We start from the raw sequence: 27,951 nt of genomic DNA, 5'->3' as shown, positions 1-27,951 counted from the left end.
CTCCATTGACTTCCTACTATGGAAGTCAATGGTGCCCCAAAGCGGCATGGTTACACATTTTCTTTAAAATATCTTCCTTTGTGTTCAATAGAACAAAGAAATTTATACAGATTTGGAACAACTTGAGGGTGAGGAAATGATGACAGAGTTTTCATTTTTGGGTGAACTATCCCTTTAAGGTTTTTATCTGGCAAAATTATTTGGCAAAAAAAGGTAAACTACAGCTACAGGTTATTTTACTACATAAAAAATGCATAGAAAAAAAAAGCTCAAAGACAAAAAATTAATACAGTGCATTGACTACAACACAGTTAGTTATTAATATTTTGTGGGTCTTCTGTTGTTTTTGCATGTGTTTGGCATGTTTCATTGGGTTGGATGGATGGATGGATGGATGGATGGATGGATGGATGGATGGATGGATGGATGGATGGATGGATGGATGGATGGATGGATGGATGATGGATGGATGGATGGATGGATGGAACGATAGATAGATAGATAGATAGATAGATAGATAGATAGATAGATAGATAGATAGATAGATAGATAGATAGATGGAACAATATATGGATGGATGGGCAGAATGATAGTACGGATGTTGGATGGATGGATGGATGGATGGATGGGTGGATGGATGGATGGAACGATAGATAGATAGATAGATAGATAGATAGATAGATAGATAGATAGATAGATAGATAGATAGATAGATAGATAGATGGAACAATATATGGATGGATGGATGGATGGATGGATGGATGGATGGGAAGAATGATAGTACAGATGTTGAATGTATGGATGGATGGATGGACAGAATGATAGTACGATAGATGGATGGATGGAACGATAGTACGAATGATGGATGGATGGACAGAATGATAGTCTGGATGATGGATATGATAGATAGATAGATAGATAGATAGATAGATAGATAGATAGATAGATAGATAGATAGATAGATAGATAGATAGATAGATAGATAGATAGATGGATGGATGGATGGATGGATGGATGGACAGAATGATAGTACAATAGTACGATAGATGGATGGATGGAAAGATAGTACGAATGATGGACGGATGGATGGACAGAACGATAGTCTGGATGAATGGATGGATGGACAGAACGATAGATAGATAGATAGATAGATAGATAGATAGATAGATAGATAGATAGATAGATAGATAGATAGATAGATAGATAGATAGATAGAACAATATATGAATGATAGATAGATAGATAGATAGATAGATAGATAGATAGATAGATAGATAGATAGATAGATAGATAGATAGATAGATAGATGAAACAATATTTGATGGATGGTTGGATGGATGGATGGATGGACAGAACGATAGAATGATAGAACGATAGATAGAACGATAGATAGAGAGAGAGAGAGATAGAGAGAGAGAGAGAGAGAGAGATAGAGAGATAGATAGAGTTTTTAAAATCAAGTATTCCATGGAGACCGCCATCACTTTACACAGTGTTATAGGGGTCTTCTTCAAGAGCTACCACTGGTCAGCAGGTTGCCTGAAGCACTGCGTGGGTCGACCTCATGGGCAGCAAAGCCTGCTGACTTACCATTCAGACACATCACAATCACTTTCTTACAGGCCAAGTGCTAGAGACGATCACCCACTGCTCCTGGTAGGTGGTACCCAGCGGGAAAATGCTGTTGTTGTTTCAATCTTTACTAACAAATTCCCTCTATCCTTCAGTCTTTTTTCATTGAGGCTCTCTCTTTTTCCTTATCACTGCATAAGGGGATTTCTGTAAGGCTCCAGCCTTGATAGCATTCACCAAGAAATTCATTGAAATGCCAGCAGTTTATTCTTTTCTCTTGGTATTTTTATCATCGTAGATAGTATTTTTATCCAAAGTGACTTAAAGGTACACTATGTAATGTTTTTTTTAACAAAATTTAACTAATGAGTCAATACATCATCGATCCTTCTTCCAAAACGTGTTTTTGTCTTACCCTGATTCACTATGGTAAGCCTATTATAAGTGTTTATATTTTAGACCTGACTGGATGGTTTTCACAGGAAATTGCGTACATACGTCACTCGCTCGTGCGAGTACATATTTCAACAATTCATGCATTCCCTGGGAATCAAACCCATGACCTTGGCATTGCTGCTGTAGCATCATGCTGTACTGTTTGAGCTACAGGAATGTTTACAGCCATGGGGAAGAGGTCTTAAGCCCAAACAGTACAGCAACACCCAGAAAGGAGAAGTTGGAAAGGATAATGAAAATATGATGGAGAAATAAAGGAAATACAGTATTATTTATATGCCAACTACTAAATTTGCCAACTTCCATAATCTCCAGTCCAGTCTAATTCAGTTTATTGCATTGTTGGCGTGTTGCTATTTTGAGGCAACTGAAAACGACTGCACCATTGACCAACAAAAACCTGGTCTAAAGTCAACGGAATAGTATTGTTTTGTTATTTAAAGGGCGTGTTAGTAATATGCGCCTATAGGTACACACACAGGGATGCGCAAGCAACACACAAACTTTTTTAAATATTAAAAATAAAAGGATGGAGAAGTGTTCAGGCTTTCCACTTGCAAATTATGCCATGTAAATATCGAATCCGCCATGGTGCAAGCACACCTGGCTTTTGAAGGGAATGGGAGATGAAACTCTGATTGCTTTATTGCACGTTATACCCAAAACACACCCATGACTCATTAAAAGAATAGGTACAACACTTTTGAGAAAGAGAAAGAGGAGGAGGAGGGCAAGAAAGAGGAAGAGGAGGAGGAAGAAAAACAAAAAGTTGCACAGAGCAAAGCAGAGTTTGTAATTTCTTATCAATTTTGAGCTACTATGAACATGTTTTCGTTCATCAAAGACAATGACGGAGAAACATTACATTTGTTTTGAGATTAAAAATGTACTTCTCCTTGAGAACTATGTTTTGAACTATGTGTTTTCTGTTTTTTGTTGTATCGTTTACTGACTGCTTGATAGTGTATATCATTTTGATCACTTTGTTTATGATTCGAGAGCAGTGCTTGATTTTGATCACAGGTAAAACTGTTTTGAGGTGAACGTTTCATTTTGCAAGAGGAGTCAGGTTTTGTAAATAGTGCTTGAAGCTGAGGTTTTGTGTTTAATGGTTTCAGAAAATGGAGCAAGGTTTTTTGTGTTTTAGCAATTGAGAAAAACTGTAAAATAGGGCCCCAAGAGTGATTAGTTCCTTCCATTCATGGATTGGCTGGTTAGCTATTTAATATCTGAAACTACACCTTTAGGATAGCAAAAGTACAGAAGGAAGGCTTTATTTTTACAAAACCTGTAAAAGTGGCATAAGTGTCATATTGTCATGTCATTTAAAGCAACATTTTTAGCAGCCCCCAATCTTCTTTCACATTATACTTCAGAAATCATTCTAAGAAGCATATCTTATTATTATCAACAGGTGTGCTGCTTAATCTCTTTGTAAATAAGTAGCCTAGATTTGTGTTTATTTGAAAGATTTTTGTTGTAACAATGTAAAATTATTTACTGTCACTTTTCATCAAGTAAAAGGGCCTATATGTAGAATTCAGAGTGTTCGACTGAAATGAAAAACAGTGTCCGCATGAAGCAAAGATGACATGAACTTGGTTGTGTACCTCCAGGGCTAATGTGCCAGTGGAGGTAAATGGGAATGCTAATGGACAGCTCCAGTCTCCAGGTATATTATCCTCGGGGTGATTCGTTCCTTCATTGCCCACAGCATACGCCCATCAGTCTGTCCAGAGCCACTAAAAGAAATGAAATAAAACAACAGACATGCAACAGACTCAAGACAAATATAATAATAACAGTGTTGACAACAAACTAAACCCTAAGAGCCGAGGGCTGTGCATTAGTTTTCCCTTTAGAAATCTAAAGTTGGGCTTTAAGATCCCAATAATGGAAGCAGAATAAATAAAAACCACTGAAACACCCAAAGACAAAGACAGTCTGCACAAAGAACACATCAATTATCTATTACGTGTGTGCTAAAGACTCGCCACAATTGTCTCCCTGCACTATAGATTTCTCCAAAATGCAATGGGATGGGTAACCTTAGGAGCCAAACAGTATTTTATCTGCTGACCCATCAGTAACACATTTTTAATGGAATTATGCCGCATCCTTTGCTATTAATTCCTACTCGGGCTGAGTTATCCTGCTCGGCTAATGTCTTTTTACCACTAAATTCCCTGAGCATCAGCACCTTGGGCCTAATCAGCCCATTATCTTGTTCTTCTGATGACTTCACTGGATACTTTGACGGCCCTCAGGCTGTGTTTCCAGGGTGCCGGTGGTTTCAAATGTTCCTGGGCTTAGCATTCCATGCATTTGTGGTTGTTTTATGGCTTTTTTTCTGAGACTGAGGCTCCATGGGAGATGTTTTGGGAGGTGGCTTCGGAGCGCTACTGTCTGGGTGCTAATGTTCCTGTGTGGGCAGTTACAAAATGGCCATGTTTCCCCTGTCACAGAAACAATTAGGGCCGTATTTATGGCGGGTGAATGGGGTGGGTTTGTAATGGACCGCTCCTGTAGAGGAAGCTCCATATAAATCACCGGTTGTCCAGGAGCTGCACTGTGCTCTTCAGTAAACCAAGTTCAAAGCCGCTATGCCAAATGCTAAAATGGTTATTGTAAATTAGAGTTATGAGATTTTGATAGCCATCATGCACATGCATTAAAATTAACAGTAATGTGGCTGACAGGGTCAAAGAGATGTATTAATACATGATCCTGAAGACAGGAAAGCTTCCTTAATGCTTTCAATCTGCCCTTGGGGGTTGTATTTCATGCACACTGCAAAGTTTAATTAGTAAACATGACATTTAAATTAGAGCTGTTAATCTATTAAAACTTTTAAATAGAAATAACTGCATGATATTCTGAATAATTAATATTGCATGCATTATTTGTTTATATTAGATTACTGTTGGCAGTGTCCTCGTCAACATAATGACTGATGAAAATATTAATTAACAATAAGATTTTATTAATTAACAGTAAGATTTTTTTTGTGTTTTTGAAAGAAGCCTCTAATGCTCACTGATGATGCATTTATTCGATCAAAATAATGGATAAGGGGCCATTCACACAGAACGCATTTTTCCATTCCAATGCACTACTTTTCCATTGTTTATCTATGTAAATACGCACTAGACGGACGTGTTTGACCATTGCGCTTGCATTTTGCGTATTTTGCAGCGTCTCGCGCATGACACGGCGTTCTAAAAACCAACCTGGTCTCATGGAAAGACGTACCTGTGGGAACATTTTTGCAAGTCGCAAAATACTTACCAATAAGTACATATCACAGCAGTTTCCAACAGAAATGAACACTAGAGGCAGTAAAACAGCAAGCACTTTTAATCGTCTTCATACGCAGATCATGGATTAATAAAGGCTTGTTTTCACGTCTCCTTGCACAATATTATGTTATGATCTCAAAACACCAAAATGCATGATTTGTAAACAAATACATGTTGGACTTTGCATCACTTAACCAGCTCCATATGTTTCACTTTTCTGACATAACAAGCTTGTTCGTTACACTGTAAAAAAAATCCCCGTAAAATTTACGGTAAAAAAACGGCAGCTGTGGCTGCCAGAACTTTACCGTAAAAAATACGGTAGCAACGTTTTAGGTTTTATGGGACAGCACTTAGTTTACTGTCTGTTTTACAGTTCAAAATTGTATAATTTAAAGGTTTATATTGTAATAATTATGCTTGTTTTACACACTTTAAAAAATTCTGTTAAATTATGGAAAAAAAACATTTCATTAACTGATATAATGTTAATTTACCCACTTATTGAAGTACTAATATCTATTTTGTATGTTTGTAATACATTGACAACCACCAAACACAGTGGTGATGAGAGTCACATGATGAATCAAAGTTCATCACAAGCAGCTTTTCTTCAAGCTGAGAAGAACAACAAAGAAGAACAACAACATTCACACAAACACTAAACACCATCATGGTAACACACATGAAATTTTCAAAATGCAATAAGCATTAATTTAAAGGATTAGTCCACTTTTAAATACACTTTTCCTGATAAATTTACTCACCCCCATGTCATCCAAGATGTTCATGTCTTTCTTTCGTCAGTCGAAAAGAAATGAAGGTTTTTGATGAAAACATTCCAGGATTATTCTCCTTACAGTGGATTTCAATGGCTACCAACAGGTTGAAGGTCAAAATTACAGTTTCAGTGCAGCTTCAAGGGCTGTAAACGATACCAGACGAGTAATAAGGGTCTTATCTAGCAAATCGATCGGTCATTTTCGAAAAAAATACAACTGTTTATGCTTTATAAACAAAATATTGCCTTGAACGTACTTTCCGCTTCCGCATTCTTCATAACGCTTACGCTGAATGTCCTACGCCTTCCCTATTCAAGTTACGGAAAAAAACGAAACTGGCGCCGCGTTCTTTCCGTAACTTGAATCAAAAACCTTCTTTTCTTTTCGACTGATGAAAGAAAGACATGAACCTCTTGGATGACATGGGGGTGAGTAAATTTATCAGGAAAAGTGTATTTAAAAGTGGACTAATCCTTTAACAACATCAAATGTAACATAAAACCTTAATGTACATAACTGATTAGAAAAAACTAAGTTATTTCAAAGAAAATACATCAAATGTGAAGTGTTACGCAGGGAAATGTAGGAATGTTGATTTACCGTTTTTCACTGTAAATTATACAATCACTTGTATTTTTCACTTTCAAAAACTGTAAATTTAACTGTATTTTACCGTATAATAACATTTAATGTACCATTAGATCTATTACAGTTATTCACAATAGCATTTTTTTTTACAGTTTTTTACCGCTAAAATCTCAGTAATTTTTTTACAGTGTAGGAAGCCTTGGGTACGAATCCCGTAAAAGACGAGTCATGGTAAAAGAGCTCAAAGATGAGAGATCAAAAACAAGCTAAAATGGCATGATTACGATTGCGTTTTCATGTCACATTTGCTGTTGTTAACACTATCGTGTAGGTTTAGGTTTAGTGTTGGTGGTACGTTATTTTAAAACGTACACTTTTAGCGCCACTCACTGGACATTTCAAATCAGAACTGCGGTGATACGTATAAAACCAACGTAATGAAAATGTGCCATATTTACGTTCATCTGTTTTGGAAAAAACTGAATACGCTTTGAGCACCATTAAGTGGACGTTTCACATTGAAATGTACATGGTACTACGTATTTCTGTTTTGCAAAAATGGTACGTTTTTCTAATGAGACTGGGCTGTGTGAACGAGCCCCGAACAGTAATATGAACGTGAATGTCAGCTTTGGTTGCAAATAAAGAGGAATGAATGGATCTACAGGCAGCAGTTTACATTTTAATAACAAAGAACACAAAAGTGTTACCTTTTAACTTCTAAACTCTATTCTGTCGCACAGTCATTGCTGTGAAAGGTTGGCAGTCAGGCTTCATGGCCTTTAGAGGAAAGTCAAATGAATCGTACTCTTCTGTTTTACAAGACTGATAAGAGTCAGGGCTGTCAGAGAGGGAAGAAATGGATTTGAGCAAATGAACTCTTCTTAAAAACAAGAAATTAAATGGGAGTTTTGGTGCATTCTGTTGATGAAGAGCGACTTCTCATGCTTACTGCTTCATGCTATTTTGATGTGCACTTGATAAATAACACCTTGATCTTTGCCTTTGTCATAAAGATGACACTGGCCGGCGTGTTGCCAGGTAACACAGCTTCCAGAGTTGATTTAATAACTGTGAATGGTGAGCGTGAATGTTCATTGGTGGAAATAAACCAAGAAAGTAGCAGACTGCTTTCTGTGAAGTTATTTAGTTTTGATTGAAATATCACACCATAACTATTTGCAACTATTAAATAAATAAAAACAAGATGCCTCAAATTTGAATCTACGTACAACAGTTTTTATTTATTTTCCTGAAACAACATGATGTAGACTATGGCGAGCAATCGAAAATTAATTTCCTCCTCCTACAAATTATAATTAGCAGATTGGAATGAGAATATTTCATGCAAATTATGAACAAAAGCACCAACCGATGTCAAACAAGCACAAGCTGAGCCTAGTTCCCTCGGCGCAATGCCTGTTAAATAATTCTCACAAATATTTAGCTTGTTTATTTGTTAATTCTGCTTTGCCAAATGATTTTTTTGTCTGCGTATGCATGCAGCTGCAATGGAAATCATTCTGTTCCATATTAATAGAGTGAAGAGGAGAGCAGAGAGCACTTCTTATCTTATGGTGCCCCCCTTAAACATAATCACCACACACACACACACTTGTTTTTCATCAGCTATGTAATCTACTTTCAATTTCACCAGCACACTCCCTTACAGCCTGACACGACACACACACAAGTATGTGCTGTTTTCCAGTCATGTTCTACAGCCGCAATATCATCTCCTTAGCAAACCCGATCGCTCCATCCAGGTGAAAAGGGAAGAAAAAATAAACAGCACATCTTTTCCCCATCTCAGTGCAGGTTATTACTGACTGCTTCAGACCAGTAATGAGATCACATCTGTCTGTGCTGTAGATCAACTGGACCATATTTCAGGTCGTTCCTAGGATGTGTTTTGCAAGCTGGTGTCAGAGCTGCTGTTTCTTTTCCGATCCATCTTGCTCGTTTGCGCAGTGTGTCAGAAAGTAAATAGAAACAAGCCTGCAGTTTGTCAGTCACAACAACCGTAATGACTGTACCTTGAGCTAACTGTACATCTACACTTTTTAATAATTGCCAACTGTACATCCACACTTCTTTATTTATGGCTAACTACATCCACACTTTTTCTTTGGTACAATAAGGTAAATTCATTAACATTGGGCATCATGAATTAAATATGAATATTTTTTTTAATCAAGTTTGTTTTATTCGTAAATGATTCGTAAATATTGTATATTTATGTTTAGTATTTATACACAATATAATTAGATATGCTTATAATTGAACTGAATTTGTACAAATTACTAATTAATAAATGCTGAAAGTATTGTTCATTGATAGTTCATGATACTTAATGCATTAAATAATGCAACTGTACAGTGTTGACATGTTTTATATAATAAAATATATTTATATGTAAATAATTAGTATATATATAATAATTATATATATATAATTATATACATATAATTGAATTGAAATGTTAAAAATGTATTAATATATTATGTACAAATTAACATAAATTCTGTAAAAGTGTTGTTGTTAGTTCATGATACTCAGTGCATTAAAGGTGCCATCGAATGTTTTATTACAAGATGTAATATAAGTCTAAGGTGTCCCCTGAATGTGTCTGAAGTTTCAGCTCAAAATACCCCATAGATTTTTTTTAATTCATTTTTTTAACTGCCTATTTTGGGGCATCATTATAAATGAGCCGATTCAGGGCTGCTGGGCCTTTAATTGCTCGTGCTCCACGCCCACGGAGCTCGCGCTTGCCTTGAACAGTGCATAAACACGATTGACACATGATTCACCTGTGCAGATCCAGACGTTAATACTGGCTGCCCTTGCCTAATGCCTTTCATAATGTTGGGAACATGGGCTGGCATATGCAAATATTGGGGGCGTACACCCCGACTGTTACGTAACAGTCGGTGTTATGTTGAGATTCGCCTGTTCTTCGGAGGTCTTTTAAACAAATGAGATTTATATAAGAAGGAGGAAACAATGGAGTTTGAGACTCACTGTATGTCATTTCCATGTACTGAACTCTTGTTATTTGACTATGCCAAGATAAATTCAATTTTTCATTCGAGGGCACCTTTAAATAATGCAACTACAATTTTAATACCAAATAATAATAATTTTTTACAACAATTTATTTATTTATTTATACACTGTAAAACCCGATAATTTACTGCAACTAAAACCATTTGAGGAAACCGATTGCCTTAAACCATTTCATTTTTAAAACCAATAAGAAGGAGTTCTGTATACTCATATACATTGAGTTCAGTTCACTTGTATTTTAGTGTTGGTTTAGTCAATTATTAGAGTAAACTCAACTTAAGTTTATTCCACTCATTCAGTTTGAATTCAGGTAAAAAACTCTAAGTCTTAACAACTATATAGCTACTTATAAAACGGTTAGTTCCTGTCCTTGATTCTGATTGGTCAATATCTGTGTTTTATTCATGATAAAACACAGCTATGACCGCTTCACCCAACGGTTCTGTGTATCACTACACAACACCCTTAGCAACCACTCTTAGCAACGTAAACTGTTTGTTCACAGTTGATATTGTTCATTGAAGCTTACTGTATTATGTAGAAGAGTATTATGAGAAAGAGATCAAGTGAACGAGTTTATTACCTGAATTCAGATTTAGCATTGTCCTTTAGGTCAGTCCTATGTTCATAATAAAACATCTGTTTAAATGTCCGATGTATTATCTTGTCCTTTTAACATTTAAGGGGTTTTCCCATGACTGACAGCGCTAGTCAAAGCATTTGTCAATTGCGTCTTGTTCCGTGTTCACAACAATTCAATGTAAATGTAATTTTCAATGTTAAAGTCTTCACTACTGACTGACACACTCATAAAGACAGTCTTTGCCGCCATCTAATGGCATAATAATGTAACTTCTATTGCTGTTCATGGTCAGGGACTATTTTTTCCGGCAGAAGGAAGGCTTTTAGTAAGAGTTTAATATTTGTATTGTGTGGTATTTAGTTTTATAAAAGCAATATGGTACTCGAGGCTAGTTCTATATCGTATATAAGTCAAGGCTGAAGGGGTTAGTTTGCTATGCTTCGCGTTGTCCCTAACAACACCCATCAGCCATGATTCATTCACGATACAGCACAGCCTCTCATACCTTATTGCTTAGTTATATTTTAGTGTTAGTTTAGTCAATCATTAGAGTAAACTCAACTTAAAGATTTTAAGTTTATTCCACTCATTCAGTTTGAATTCAGGTAACAAATCTAAGTCTTAATAACTATATAGCTACTTAAATGGTTTGAGGAAACCGATTGCCTTAAATGATTTAAGTTCATCAAACTCAAAGTAATAAAGTTACATAAGACTAAGCAAAAACTAACATTGGTACTAAGCAATGATGACAGAACAGTATATATATATATATATATATATATATATATATATATTGAATTGAAATGTTCAAAATATATTAGCATATGTAAAAAATTAATTAATTTAGTAATAAATAATTAGATGTAATTACATACACACAATTGACTTGAAATATTAAAAATGTTCTGTAAAAGTATGTACAAATTATATTGTTCATTGTTAGTTCATGATACTAAATGCATTAAATTATTGTTTAGTGTTGCAATGTTTTATATAATAAAATATAATATATAATAATAATAAAATAATTTAGAGTTTGCCAATACAGTAAATTGATTAATTGTTTGTGACAAACTTGCTTGTGGAGCTATACCATTTTGTTAGCAACACCCTAGCAACAACGACTAGCAACACCCTAGCAACCACATAGCTTTCTGAAGTGTTCTTACCAAATTCAAGGTAGAAAAAATAACTGTTTTTTGCAGAAACTAGTTTGGCTGTAAGGAACGCCTCAAAAACCAGCAATGCAATGATATAAAGGGTTGTTTGCAAGGGTCACTCATCACAAATAGGGGCATATTGAAGGTCTGTACAGTGAGGTTTGTCGAAAGCTGGTCTTAAGAGGCATACAAAAGCCTGCTCACATATATCATGTTGCGTGGAGCTGCAAGAGGTAAATAATTTATCTGGAGATTTATATGGAAAGGTGAAGAAATGTCCCTCTAATGGGTTTAATATAGCTGGCTCCAGGCTTCATCCATCACTATGGGGCTGTGCTGATGCCGCGCTGATTTCTCTTTCTTTCCACTTTCTCTCTTTCCTCCTTCTTCTTTTACGGTCTCCATGATGGCCACTGTTTAACCCTGATCCTGGCAGTGCACCGCACATCCTTTGTCTTAATTACTGTCTCCAGGGCTATTTTTCTCCTTTCCTACTCTTCCATCCGTAACCCGTTCCATCACGTGTATATCTGTTGGTTATTTTCTTGCATTGTTTTTCTCATTCTTAAAGCCTAGACTTCATCCGTGGTCTGCATGTGATTAATCTACTATTGGAGGTGGAAGAGGTCAGGATGGTTTGTTGGCTCACTAGTCACCACGCTTTCATTGGACATGCTCAGTATTCACAAATCCACAAAAACACACTTCCAAAATCAAAACAAACGCCTCTGTATTTCTCTTTCTCTTTTCCAAGAGTCCAAAATGAATATTCACATTTAATTTTAACATTTACTCCAAAAGATTGTTAATGTATATAATTATAGCCGTTTAAATAAGAATACATTATATACATTTATACAACAATTTGTTCTGGTTCTCAAATCTGATTGGCTGAGAGCCTTTTCCAGTCATGCGATATTCCCCCAGTAGCAGCACTGGAACCGTTTCACTCCATTTGCAGCGACTGTCATGGCAGTTGAGCAAATCCACCATATTTTTTTTTACAAATACTGTTATTGTGTCACAGAATGTTTTTTTTTTTAGGTGAGAATGTAGTTATTTAGACCTCAAATATGTGAATCATATATAAACATAGAGCCTATTTTACAGTTTCTTTGGACTCTTTAAGAGATGTAAGCTCCAGACGCTGCTTTTGTAGGTTTGACTGAATTGCATTAAATTCAGTCAAAAATATTAAATATTTTATGTAAATAACATGCCGTATTTGGCATTGAGAAAAGAGTCCATTAGTGATCGTCATATGGACTTCAGTGAAAGATGGCGGCAAAGACTGTCTTTATGAGTGAGTCAGCAGCAAATTGAAAGGGACTGGTTGTAAACAAGGAAGTTGTTTGAGCGCTGTCATGGGAAATCCCCTTAATTTTTAAAAGGACAAAGACAAAGATATTGCTTTCCTCAGCAGACATTCAAACTGGATATAATATTATGGATCAACCTGAAGAATGAATGCTGTATCAGATGCAAGAAATACACTCGTTTAGTCAATCTCTCTCTCATAATACCATAATCTACTGTAAATAATACAATAAGCTTCAATGAAGCGACTCAACGTTTCTTCGTTACTAGTTCTGAAGTGACATTTTAGAATTAGTAACGGAGGCTTGGGCTCAACCGTTAAACTGTAAATTTGAATCCATGGCGGAAGGAAGTAGTTCTGCACAAAAGAAGGTTTTAATTATTACTTAATTATTTACTCACTTGTGCCATCGAACTGTTGTATAAACGCAATATCACACCCGTAGCCGTGCAATATGGCTGTATATCAGCACGGCTGTGATTCGGCCAAAGACACAAGGCCTCAGGCCGAAAGCCGTAGGTAATCACAGCGTGCTGATATACAGCCATATCGCAAGTGTGATATTGCTTGTAAAATATAGTAATAAAGTGCACAAATAAACTGATCAAAATTGAAGATAAGATACATAATATAAGTATATAAGATGTATACAGTAGTCAACATTTAAAATGGATCATCAAAGTTGTCCTAAAACCTTCTTCTTAGGACAACTTAGTTTTTAGGACAACATTGATGAACTTTTTTGATCCACTTCAAATGTTGACTACTATATATTATTATTCAAAAATTTAGGGTCAGTATTTAAAAAATTTTTTTTTTAATGAAAGAAATGAATACCTTTATTCAGCAAGAATGCATTAAATTGATCAAAAGACAATGATAATGTCACAAAAGATTTCCATTTCAAATAAATGCTGTTCTTTTTAACTTTCTAATCAAGGTTTCCACAAAAAATATTTTGTAATAATAAATGTTTCCTGAGCAGCAAATCTGCATATTACAATGATTTCTAAAGGATCATGTGACGCTGAAGACCGTAGTAATGATGCTGAAAATTCAGATTTCCCATCACAGGAATAAATTACATTTTTACAATTCATTAAAATAGAAAACATTTATTTAATACACACAATATTACTGTTTTTACTGTATTTTTAATCAAATAAATGCAGCTTTGGAGCATAAGAGATTTCTCTCAAAAATCTAAATCCTACCAACCCCAAACTTTTCTGCCACAGTGTATATTTGTAGGGCCAACTTTGGTTTTATGTTGACTTTTAAACAGGAAAAATAAGCAAGTACCCATCATGGCGGCGAAACTTGTGGCAAAAAACTATGACACTGTCAAGCTTCACACCACCTTTATAGTGCGCTTCACTATCGTGGAGATGAAACTGTCAATGTACCCCTCTGTAATTGCTGTGATTATGCTGTTACTGCCTCATGTAAAATTATACATCTGCAGCAGGGTACATCTAGAATTTGCTGACAATTTTCAGGTGACTGAACGACTGAAGTCATTATGTGCTCACTCAAGCTGAAAGAATATATTACACACGTTTAGTTATTCCTGCACTGTTCTGTATGACAATTGAAATGGATTCGGGGCAATGGATCGCCTAAGCGAAATTAAACATTTGACATTGAATGTCATACAGTAATTCAGTGTTTTCATCTTTCCCTCCGAACCGACGATGACAGCTGTAACTGCAGCAACCGACCGCATGACGTGCCTCGAAAAGTGAAATGTGAAAACTGCATCTGCACATTTGGCTTTATCAAATCAAAAGACATTTACGGAGCGGGGAAATAAAACGGGGCATGAGGGAAATGAATCATCGCCCAAGCTCAGTTTACTCACAGCAGATAACGTATCGCCATCTGGGGCATCAACTGTGACTCGCCATCTGCGAAGGTACAACAGGTCATGACCAAGAGTCATTGAGCGACCGGGAGGACGGATAGTTTGCGATGGGAGACCGGTCAGTCTTTTATTACAGTCCATCGATACTGTCAGGTCTGAGTGAGATTTCAACCTAAGCTGCTATCATTTTGCTATAATTACATTGGGAAACTTATAGCATTACTCATACTTTTCATGACGCAGTCCTTCTGGAGATGGATGGAACATCATAAATGCACGAGAATGACTTAATAATGTGAGTTTAAGTTTTATTTCAACATTTATTTTATTTCAAGCAATGAATGCTTTTTGCAACTCCTTTTTTATTCTATTTTTACATTATAAATATGTACAAAGCCCCAAAAATCTCATCAAAGACTCTTGAGCAATTGTGTAAACAGTTTATTTAACCATTAATCAGAAGAAGTACAGACCACTGAGCCAAGAAACAGCAAGATTGTCCCTTTTCTGTGTGTATTATTAATTCTGCTTTGCCACTGTGTTTCTAATGAGGTGTCAGCAGGTCTTTGGAAAGCGATTCTGTGATTCAAAATTAAAATGACTGGTTTGAAAGGCATATTCTATAAGGCACCCCAACCGTAAGCCTGTGCCCTCCCGCACGGCCACACTGGTTCATCCGCCTTCAAAGACACCACTGAAATCAAGGAACCATACTTTGCCCCCAAAGCATGAGGAACAGTGTGGAGCTATTAAATATTAAGACATCCACACAAAGATGGTATAGCTTTTCACCTCATTAAATGAAGCACTATGTGACAAATTCAGACTGCATTTTGCCAATTATGTGAAGTCAGTATAGATTATAATCATCAAGCTGATAAACAATAAAAGCAGCTTTTCTCAATCAGTTCTAATATCTAAATAATCTTTAAATAAAAAAAATGCCAGGATTTTATCAAAATACTGCATTTAGATTTTTGGCGCCACAGCAAATGACTCTAAAATATTAAATAATGATATTAATAAATTGTTAAATGACTGTAAAAATAGTATTATGTTTTATTTTTATAACACCGCTGCATATAATGATGGCAGGTCATAATGTATTATCATTTATATAATATTTTTAAAAACAGTATATTAATTTTAATAACCTAACATGCTGATATTAATATTATAATATTCATTAGTTCACCCAAAAATGAAAATTGTAATTTATTACTCACCCTCATGTCATTCCACACCTGTAAGACCTTCGTTCATCTTCGAAACACAAATCAAGATATTTTTGATGAAATACGTTGGCTCTGTGAGGCCTCTATTGCCAGCAATGTCACTGAACCTCTCAAGATCCAGAAAGCTACTAAAGACATATTTAAAACAGTTCATGTGACTACAATGGTTGAACCTTAATATTATAAAGCGACGAGAATACTTTTTGTGCACCAAAAAACCCCCCCAAAATAACGACTTTTCAACAATATCTAGTGACGGCTGATTTTTTTTAACACTGATTCAAAGCTTTACGAATCTTTTGTTTCGAATCAGTGGTTTGGATTGCGTAAACGAAGCCTCGTTTACTGAAATCATGTGATTTTCACCCATAGATATTGTTGAATAAAGTCGTTATTTTGTTTTTTTGGAGCACAAAAAGTATTCTCGTCGCTTCATAACATTAAGGTTGAACCACTGTAGTCACATGAACTGTTTTAAATATGTCTTTAGTAGCTTTCTGGGCATCTGAAAGTGTTAATGTGCTGGCAATACAGCCATCGGATTTCATCAAAAATATCTTAATTTGTGTTCTGAAGATGAACAAAGGTCTTACGTGGGTGAACTAACCCTTTAATTAATTTTCTAAGTAAGTATAATAGTGTTACAGAACACAACTGCACTATGTTAAATGGGGTAAATAAGTCTGATAAAATGTATAATCATAACTTAATATAAATAGTATAATTTTTATAAACATTTAAGGGTGATGCTTGTGATAAACACTCAGCATACAAAACTCAACAATGCTGACAATCAAACTAAATTTTAGATAATTAAGCACCTGGATATTACAATACAAGTGACACCAAAAAACAATTAAAAACTGCTACCGCATTATTTATTTATGCAGCAGTGCATGCTGGGAAACAAAGCTCTGGCATATACTGTAGTTTTTCAGTTTTAACATCAACATGATACTGACAAATACAGAGAAATATGCCTGTAACAAAATCTCATCGATGTTTGTGATGTTTGAAAAAGATCTCAAATGGTTACTGTTGAGAACCGGCTGGCTCCTTCTCACCGAACATTTACTATTGATGATAGCAACTGTTCCCTGTAGAACTGAGCAAATACAATCCTCATGAATATTTCAAAACTATATACCAGGCATCCACTGGTACCTTACGGACCATTAGTACATGTGGTCAAAAGGCGGCTTTATATCCCTATATTCAAGAGGATAAAATCCACTCCGGGGTTAGAATCCAGGAAAAATTGCCACTGTTATTATACAAAACCACATGGAGTCGGATTTCATCCTGCATACAGCGAAGAACAACATTTATACAATCATAACCACCTGTTAATTATGGTTATTATATAAATGTGGCTTGCAACATGCAATTTTTATGTCTACCTGCTACATATGTGAAACATGCTCAAATAGAATCTTAGAGTACTAGCTAGTGTTGCTTTTGGGTTGCTTGATCACTATTATTATTGCTCATATACTCAAAAAATAATAATAATAATAATAATAAAATATAGCTGCAAGCAGCAATTCGGGGCCAAGCACCGAAGGCATCGAAAAATAAGAAATAATGAGAAAAATGTTTGGGTTGTAGAACAGTGTGAAGGGCAAAAACAGCAGAAACTGAATGTACATGAGAAAAGCTGGTTCAGAAGTAGAGGTGAGAATGAACTCAAAATGAACAGAATAAGATATAATAAGAAAATTGTCTGGGTTGTAGCGCAATGCGGAGCAGGAAGAGCAAAAAAAAAAAAAAAAAAAGACCAGAAGCTGAGATGAAAATGAACACAAACTTCAGAAGAAGAAAGACTAGTACAAAATTTATTGGGATAATACAGGAATTGAAAATGACACACAAACAATTTCCACAGTCTCTGGATCAAATGCCCATGTTGCACCACTGGGCAGACACTTTCACACACCTAAATAAAAAAATACAAATCTGTTCAGTCATTTCTGTGCAGCTTGGTCCAAAGATCATGTGATCAAAGTTTGGACAAAATTGGACAACATTTGAAGGAGGAGCAGTGAAAAGATGAAATACTATACTTTAAAAAAAAAAAATGGCCGCTACTGTAATGGGTGGAGTCTTAATGTAAGATGTTGCATGGCATCAGCATGAAGAGAGGAATCAGATGTACTAAATTAGATTTATCTAGAGCAAATGGTTCAAATGTTATAACCTTTAGAATAGTGAATTTTTGAACTGGTGGTGGCGCTATAGAGTTGGTCATAGAGACTCCAAATTTGGTCCAATGACTTTTCATGACCATCTCTACAGTTGTGCCAAATTTGATCATTTTCTCATTTTCTGTTGATAGGGCTGCCATTGACTCCCATTCGGGAAGAATAATAAGAAAACTAACGGATACAATAGGTGCCTTAGGTGGCCCCTGAAAAAAGGTTCCAAAAGGGGGTTTTCACAGTGATGCCATAGAAGAACCATTCTGGGTTCCCCAATTTAGAAAATCTTCACTCTATTCTAAATAATCAACAATAAAGAACCCAATGTTCTTGGTGTTCTTAATAGAACCATTAATGCCAATAAAGAACTTAATGGAAAGGTTCCATGGATGTTAAAGGTTCTTAAAGGTGCCATCGAACGTTTTTTTACAAGATGTAATATAAGTCTAAGGTGTCCCCTGAATGTGTCTGTGAAGTTTCAGCTCAAAATACCCCATATATTTTTTTTAATTAATTTTTTTAACTGCCTATTTTGGGGCATCATTAACTATGCACCGATTCAGGGCTGCTGGCCCTTTAAATGCTCACGCTTCCCGCCCACGGAGCTCGCGCTTGCCTTGAACAGCATAAACAAAGTTTACACAGCTAATATAACCCTCAAAATGGATCTTTACAAAGTGTTCATCATGCAGCATGTCTAATCGCGTAAGTAGAGTGTTTATTTTGATGTTTACATTTGATTCTGAATGAGTTTGAGGCTGTGCTCCGTGGCTAACGGCTAATGCTACACTGTTGGAGAGATTTATAAAGAATGAAGTTGTGTTTATGAATTATACAGACTGCAAGTGTTTAAAAATGAAAATAGCCACAGCTCTTGTCTCCGTGAATACAGTAAGAAACAATGGTAACTTTAACCACATTTAACAGTACATTAGCAACATGCTAACGAAACATTTAGAAAGACAATTCACAAATATCACCAAAAATATCATGATATCATGGATCATATCAGTTATTATTGCTCCATCTGCCATTTTTCGCTGTTGTTCTTGCTTGCTTACCTAGTCTGATGATTCAGCTGTGCACATCCAGACATTCTGCCCTTGTCTAATGCCTTGAACATGAGCTGGCATATGCAAATATTGGGGCCGTACATATTAATGATCTCGACTGTTACGTAACAGTCAGTGTTATGTTGAGATTTGCCTGTTCTTCGGAGGTCTTTTAAACAAATGAGATTTATATAAGAAGGAGGAAACAATGAAGTTTGAGACTCACTGTATGTCATTTCCATGTACTGAACTCTTGTTATTCAACTATGCCGAGGAAAATTCAATTTTTAATTCTAGGGCACCTTTAATAGAACCATCGATGCCGATAAAGAACCTTTACTTTCAAGAGTATACTAGAGTTAGAAAATCTCTTTATCCTTTTCTTCTCATCAGAAACAACAGAAATGGAGCTGTAACATGAAAAATGCGACAAGAGTGATGAATGTAAATGAATAAATTAAAAATAATACTAAAAATAAGTATTAATTGTTAGGAACACTACAGCACTCTATACGGCTGCAATTATTCATGACATCTTTACTTTCTGACATTATCATGTCAGCGTCATGTTGATGTAATAATTGATAGATACAACAGCTGACAGATCTGTGAACGTTTTTAGAAAAGCCTGCATTATGGGAATTTGAAGACCAACATGAGCAGAAAAGAACATCTCAGTGGAGGCCTTTTCATCGTTATTATGCCCTCAGATATAGCACGGATGTTATTTTATGATTGTCTCTAATAGTAATAATAATAATAATGAAGGAATTCAGCCAAAAAAAGGTTCTCAGCCCAGAGGGCAGTGTGCCATGAAATGGAGGAGCGAGTGCACATCATTCACGCCGGTAGGGGAACGTATGCTTAAGATCAAAAATATTATTTACTTTGAAGTGTAATGACCCAAGTAGGGTCCACATGCCGGCCTCTCACACTGAGGAAAGAGAGGGCTCTTTTTAATTTAAGTGAGGGCTGGGCGAAGGACACATCATGTCTTTTTTTATCTACGCTTGGCTGGTTTGGTCTTAATGACGTGAAGTCAACATAACGACAACACCTCCAGATGAGAGACCGCATGCACTCGGTAGCAGCAAAGTCATTTTGTTTTCGACACATTAACAAACATTTGAAGCCTGCAAAATCTAAACATTTTTCAGTAAAATCAGTGGAGGAAAAGCAATAAATGTAGAAACACATTAACCTTATCAGCCTGGCTCATGAATATTAATAAGATGACACTGTTTTTCTCCAATAGTCATAACCAAGCACCTAATATATTAATATCGATTGCCAGCTACATTCTTCTCACTGTGACCAAACAAAACAAAGCTCTTAGTATTTGCCTTAACTTTTTAGGAATTCAGAAAAACTGCAACAAACCGCATTGTTGGGATTGAAAGGGTAGGAAAATGCTGTTTTTAAGGCTAATAAAATTTGATTGAACACATTATTGTACATTTTGTTTTGGGGTGCATCTTTGTTATGTTTTACAAAAAATATGAATGTTATTAATAATGCATTTCTTCATTGTCCATTTTAATATAATTTTATAACAGTATTTATGCATTACACAATTTTTGAACAAATTTTTACTGTATTTTAGATCAAATAAATGCAATAAATGTAAATTTGATGCAAAAAGCAAGAAAACAGTTATTTAATAAATAAATATTATTATTCAATATTTCATAAATATTAAATAAAATAGTATTTTTCGTTACTGAAGCTATTTTATGCACTCAATCTCATTGTACAAATATTCCTTCATTACAACATACTACTGAGGGTTAAAATATAATGATTCTTGTTCAAAAGTGGGATATGAACTTACAGAAAGTAATAAGTCTTTGCTAACCGGTTTAATAGCTGTCCGCTTTCTCTGTATCAAATGTCTCCGTACACAGCACACACAAAACTTGAGATGCTTTGAAGCACCATTTACTGTACAATTTAGCCATTTGAGAGTTGCTAGCTTTTGAACTAAACCATTGCCTTTTATTTCATCAAACCCCGAGGCAGCAAATCATTGTCACTAGCCTGAAATCCTCCACAACCCACAGCGAGCGCGTTTAAGCTCTTGTGATGGATTCAGGGTAGCTATATTCCTGATCCAGCTGGACTTTTGTTTATTTAGCCGCGGGGCCTTTAGCTTGAACATAATGGTATTTAGCTACAAGCAAAGAAGTATGTTTCACCTTAAAAGACTGCAGGTTCAGTCCAAGGAGTCATTACAGTGAAGGCAATGGTTTGAATTCCACCCGTGGCCCGTCCTGTTACTTATGCATCAAATGTCTGAAGTCGGAGTCTCTCTCAGAAGACTGATGAGGTCAAATGCTGCAGACATCAATATTCAAGTTGACTGCAAATCAAAAAGTGATTCAAAGGGCATTGCTCATTCATCTAAGAGTTCAGATTGAACTTAGAAATCGCAACTTTCAACTTTATTTATTTAATTCTCCAGATTCTGTGTAACTCCTTAATCTGTGAAACTTAAATTCAAACTTCTTCAATTAATCATGTATTCAGATCTTCAGGGCTGTCTGGTATCTTCAGGGAGCTTCTTTAGCCCAGTAGGGTATGAAGATGTACTCGTGTACCGTTAACATTGTTCGGCTTTAAAAAAAATGGAGGGTTCGTTACGTGTGATGCAATAATGATGCAATTCAGGCTGGGAAATATTAAGATTTTTAGTTTTAACAAGTTGCCAAAGTTTCATGTGGTTATTTGAAAAATAAAACAGCTACACATGGCAAGAGAGCATGAAATCAACCATTAAGCATTTAAAAAAAAAAAGAGAAAAAATTACACTGTAAACCCAAATAAAATAAGTTGACAAAACTCAAAAAATTGAGGCAATCGGCTACATATATTTTAATTATTCTTAACTTGAAAAGAGTAATTCATACAACCCGAACTCTGAAAAAGTTGGGATTTTTTTTTTTTTTTTTTTACATTTGAATAAAATGAAAACTAAAAGACTTTCAAATCACATGAGCCAATATTTTATTCACAATAGAACATAGATAACAGCAAATGTTTAAACTGAGAAATTTTACACTTTTATCCACTAAATGAGCTCATTTCAAATTTGATGCCTGCTACAGGTCTTAAAAAAGTTGGCACGGGGGCAACGAATGGCTGAAAAAGCAAGACATTTTGAAAAAATTCAGCTGGGAGAACATCTAGCAACTAATTAAGTTAATTGATATCAGGTCTGTAACATGATTAGCTATAAAAGGGATGTCTTATAGCATTCTAAAGTTTGGAGTCAGTAAAGTTGGGTGCACACTGTGCGATTTATAATAGTCCTTTACGATTGTTGCTTGTCAGACTGTAGGAACATGATCCTCGTGTCACAGCTGTCCTATATGTCAGACTGTACAATAGTCAAGAGGTGTTAAAAACGGACGCACGCTTGAAAACTTTACATCATCAACCCACACACATTCAGTGACAGTGAGCTGCATTACACACAGGACTGAAATGGTGGCTAACAAAGAAGTCTCTAGCGTTAATTTTGATCACGGCTTATGTTGAAAAATGAAGACAATTTGACGTTTGTCGTAGGAGAAGTCACACTTCAGGACTGTGCGGCAAATATTCTGATAATGCCAGAATTTCGTCGGAGGTGAAATTTGATCGCAACGGTCATTTATCGGCTGTTGATGAACGTGTCAAACTAGCGATCAAAGACTACAGATTTTTAAGATTATAGGAATCTTTTAGGATTCTCAAAATTTGTCTCAGACGACCAAATTGTGGCCAAAATCACACAGTATGCAACTCTTATGCTCAGAATGGCTTCATTTATTTGATCACAAACATTTAACAAAACAATAAAATTGTTAAAATATTTTACAATTTCTTACTGTATTCTAATATATTAAAGGAGCCATCGAATGTTTTATTACAAGATGTAATATAAGTCTAAGGTGTCCCCTGAATGTGTCTGTGAAGTTTCAGCTCAAAATACCACATAGATATTTTTTTAATTAATTTTTTTAACTGCCTATTTTGGGGCATCATTAGAAATGCGCCGATTCATGTTGCGGCCCCTTTAAATGCTCATGCTCCACGCCCACGGAGCTCGCGCTTGCCTTAAACAGCATAAACAAAGTTTACACAGCTAATATAACCCTCAAAATGGATCTTTACAAAGTGTTCGTCATGCATGCGTCGGATTATGTGAGTATTGTATACTGCTATATTGTTTACATTTGATTCTGAGTGAATTTGAGGCTGTGCTCCGTGGCTAACGGCTAATGCTACACTGTTGGAGAGATTTATAAAGAATGAAGTTGTGTTTATGAATTATACAGACTGCAAGTGTTTAATACTGAAAATAGCGACGGCTCTCGTCTCCGTGAATACAGTAAGAAACGATGGTAACTTTAACCACATTTAACAGTACATTAGCAACATGCTAACAAAACATTTATAAAGACAGTTTACAAATATCACTAAAAATATCATGTTATCATGGATTATGTCAGTTATTATTGCTCCATCTGCCATTTTTCGCTGTTTTCCTTGCTTGCTTACCTAGTCTGATGATTCAGCTGTGCACATCCAGACGTCCTGCCCTTGTGTAATGCCTCGATCATGGGCTGGCATATGCAAATATTGGGGCATACACCCCAACTGTTACGTAACAGTCGGTGTTATGTTGAGATTCACCTGTTCTTCGGAGGTCTTTTAAACAAATTAGATTTATATAAGAAGGAGGAAACAATGGAGTTTGAGACTTCCATGTACTTGACTATGCCAAGATAAATTCAATTTTTAATTCGGGCACCTTTAATATATTTTACAACGTCATTTATTCCTGTGATGGCAAATATTCACATGATCCTTCATTTAGACCTTGTTTTGAAAGACCTATGGTCAAAATGGATACATTTATTCGATCAAAAATACCGTAAAAATAGTACAAATGTGAAGTATTATTTGTCACAGTTCTGTGAGAGGACCCAGACACAGAATGAGAGGGGGGTGATATTTATTAAGCAGGATATGATCAGAGAGTAAGTTGCTATGGCTACTTACATACTCTGAAAGTTACCTCCATATTTGGAAGTGAAAGTTGAGTAAACTTACCCAGATGTGTCACTTAACCTGCTTTCTGGAATACCCCACGGGACCCTGACATTATTATTAGCATTATTCCAGACTTCAGTATCACATGATCCTACAGAAATCATTCTAACATGATGATTTGGTGCTTAAGAAAAAAGTTCTTATTATTATCAATAATAAGAGTATTTTTGAACAGTACATTTTTTCAAGATTTTTTTGATGAGTAGGATAGAAAATTCAAAAGAACAGCATTTATTTGAAATAGAAATGTTTTGTAACATTATGAATGTCTTTACTATCACTTTTGATCATCTATTCCAAATAAAGTATATACATTCAACCTAAAGTAATAATGTAGCTTTATCTGGCCTGGATTATACGTTTTATCGGCTTTAACAGCATTTGAAAAACGTAACATATTTACTTTTAGATTTTGAGTCTGTGTGAGACATATCCACAGTAAAAGCATATTTTGACAGTTCTAAGAGAAAATCTAACATTTGGCAGACGTTGCCAGCTAACTCTGTGTCTGTATTTGAGTCTATGTGTGTGTATGTGGTCCTGGTAAACCCTACATTAATAATATAGTAATACCAGTAATTTTAGACCTTGTGGGGATATTTTTTTGGTCCCCAAGAGGAAAACTGCTTATAAATCATACTAGATGTTTTTTGAAAATGTAAAAATTCAGAAAGTTTGTGATTTAGGGTAGGTTTAGTGGTAGGGTTATAGTATAAGGGGATAGAATACAGTTTGTACAGTATAAAAAACAATTACATCTATAGAGAGTCCCCATAAACCACATATGTGTGTGTGTGTGCGTGTGTGCGTGTGTGTGTGTGTGTGTGTGTGTGTGTGTGTGTGTGTGTGTGTGTGTGTGCTTTAAACCTGTCAGTGTATTAACTGAAAATGCCACGGCTGGTGCGAGTCTCCAGAGCCTTTGTGAATTGTGAATGAGAGTGAAGTGGAGGGTGACCCTGCCCTGACCACACACTGACACCGAGTCAATTAGTAGAGTGAAGTTTGTCTGCAGTCCACGAACATCCACAAACACACACTTTTCGCTCCCAGTTCGCCTGACCTGATGCCACATCACACACCACTTCTGACTAAAAGATAATGGGTCACAGAGGAAAACAAACACACCTTGTCTTCCCTTTTCTCTTTGAGAACTAAAATAGAGCACAAATCCAAGTCTTTTGCTTGGTGATTTAACATTTTCTGTAGTTTGGCACTATAATTAGTGCTAGTTCTGTCAACTTGAGATCTGAATCAGTGACAGATGGAAGTAGTTCTGCAAAAAATAGGGTTTTTAATGACACTCCGTTGTTGTTTCTCATTTATTTACACACTTGTGCCATCAAACTGTTGTATAAATGCAATATCGCACTTGTAGCCGTGCTAATATAGAGCGATATCGAATGGCTACTTATGTGACATTGCTGATATATATATATATATATATATATATATATATATATATATATATATATATATATATATATATATATATATATATATATATATATATATATATATATATATATACAAAATTTATAAAGCACAAAAAAACAACAGTAGTTGACCACTACAATAAACATAAAAAGTAAATATAAACAATAAAGACCGCAATGCAATGAGAAAAGAGGAGTACATAAAAACACCATTAAATTATGGGGCCTGGGAGAAAAGATGTTTTTAACTTAGATTTAAATTCAGATTCTGATTAAACTAATCTGAGGGAAGACTATTCCAAAGTTTTTTCCCAACAACATTAATCAACTTTAATCTATAGATCTCAGGACCATCAACAATCTTTATTCAGAAGACCTCAAAAATCTAACAGGTGTATTTGGATTTAAAAGTTCCCAGAGATATTTAAAGGTGCCCTAGATTGTTTTTTTACAAGATGTAATATAAGTCTAAGGTGTCCCCTGAATGTGTCTGTGAAGTTTCAGCTCAAAATACCCCATAGATTTTTTTTTATTAATTTTTTTAACTGCCTATTTTGGGGCATCATTAACTATGCACTGATTTTTTCAGCGCGCCGCCCCTTTAAGAGATGCGCTTCCTCTGCCCCACGAGCTCTCAACTATATATACATTGCATAATCAAAGTTCACACAGCTAATATAACCCTCAAATGGATCTTTACAAGATGTTCGTCATGCATGCTGTATGCATGCTTCAAATTATGTGAGTAAAGTATTTATTTAGATGGTTACGTTTGATTCTGTGTGAGTTTGAGGCTATGCTCTGTGGCTAACGGCTAACATTACACACTGTTGGAGAGATTTATAAAGAATGAAGTTGTGTTTATGCATTATACAGACTGCACGTGTTTAAAAATGAAAATAGCGACGGCTCTCTCGTCTCCGTGAATACAGTAAGAAACAATGGTAACTTTATCCACATTTAACAGTACATTAGCAGCATGCTAATGAAACATTTAGAAAGACAATTTACAAATATCACTAAAAATATCATGATATCATGGATCATGTCAGTTATTATTGCTCCATCTGCCATTTTTCACTGTTGTTCTTGCTTGCTTACCTTGTCTGTGCACAGATCCAGCCGTTAATACTGCCTTTCCTTGTCTAATGCGTCGAATGGGCTGGCATTATGCAAATATTGGGGTCATACATATTAATGATCCCGACTGTTACGTAACAGTCGGTGTTATGTTGAGATCCGAGTGTTTTCCGGAAGTCTTTTAAACAAATGAGATTTACATAAGGAGGAGGAAACAATGGGGTTTGAAACTCAATGTATGTAATTTCCATGTACTGAACTCGTTATTTAACTATGCCGAGGTAAATTCAAATTCTGATTCCAGGGCACCTTTAAGAGCTTTAAAAACAAAAAGTAAATCAATTCTGTAACAGACCAGCAGCTAATGCAATGAGCGCAATACAGGGGTGATATGATCAAACTTCTAGGTGGCAGCTGCATTTTTAACCATCTCATGTCGATTTATATTAGATTGATTTATTCCAATATAATGAGAATTACAATAATCAAGCCAAGATTACACAAATGCATGGATCACTCTTTCAAACTCTGGAAAGGATAAAAGGCTCTTAGCTTTAGATAGCAATCTTAATTGGAAAAAGCTAAATTTAACTACAGAATTGATCTGTTTATCATATTTGAGTGCAGAATGACATCCAGATTTTTCACAGGTTTTACATAGGAGACCAAGTCTCCCAAATCATAACCAAAGGTGTCGGAATGCTCAAAAACCATGACCTCTGTTTTGTTCTCATTTAGATAGAAAAAAATTTAAAGAAAACAAAGACGTAAAGGGTTAGGTCACCCAAAAATGTATTACTCACCCTCATGCCGTTCCACACCCGTAAGACCTTTGTTAATCTTCGGAACACAAATTAAGATATTTTAGTTGAAATCCGAAGGCTCAGTGAGGCCTCCATAGGGAGCAATGACGTTTCCTCTCTCAAGATCCATTAATGTACTAAAAAAAAATGTAAATAAGTTCATGTAAGTACAGTGGTTCAACATTAATATTATAAAGCAACGAGAATATTTTTGGTGCGGCAAAAAAACAAAATAACGACTTATATAGTGATGGCCGATTTCAAAACACTGCTTCATGAAGCTTTGGAGCATTATGAATCAGCATGTATCGAACCATGATTCGGATCGCGTGTCAAACTGCTGAAATCACGTGACTTTG

The 27,951-nt window shown here is 35.6% G+C and overlaps 1 long non-coding RNA gene across 2 annotated transcripts in view; it reads right to left on the bottom strand.

Annotated features, from left to right (window-relative positions):
• LOC125247421 overlaps window positions 1-27,951 on the bottom strand; it is a 73,168-nt gene that overhangs the window by 18,867 nt on the left and 26,350 nt on the right. For both annotated transcript variants that reach the window (XR_007180079.1, XR_007180081.1), the window contains one exon: window positions 3,639-3,770. This is a non-coding gene — a long non-coding RNA (uncharacterized LOC125247421). The remainder of the gene's footprint in view (window positions 1-3,638; window positions 3,771-27,951) is intronic.

The sequence above is a fragment of the Megalobrama amblycephala genome, linkage group LG15 (assembly GCF_018812025.1).
Source record: "Megalobrama amblycephala isolate DHTTF-2021 linkage group LG15, ASM1881202v1, whole genome shotgun sequence".
Taxonomy (NCBI): domain Eukaryota; kingdom Metazoa; phylum Chordata; class Actinopteri; order Cypriniformes; family Xenocyprididae; genus Megalobrama; species Megalobrama amblycephala.
The sequence above is the reverse complement of the archived record's forward strand: the minus strand, read 5'-3'. Positions and strand labels throughout refer to the sequence as shown.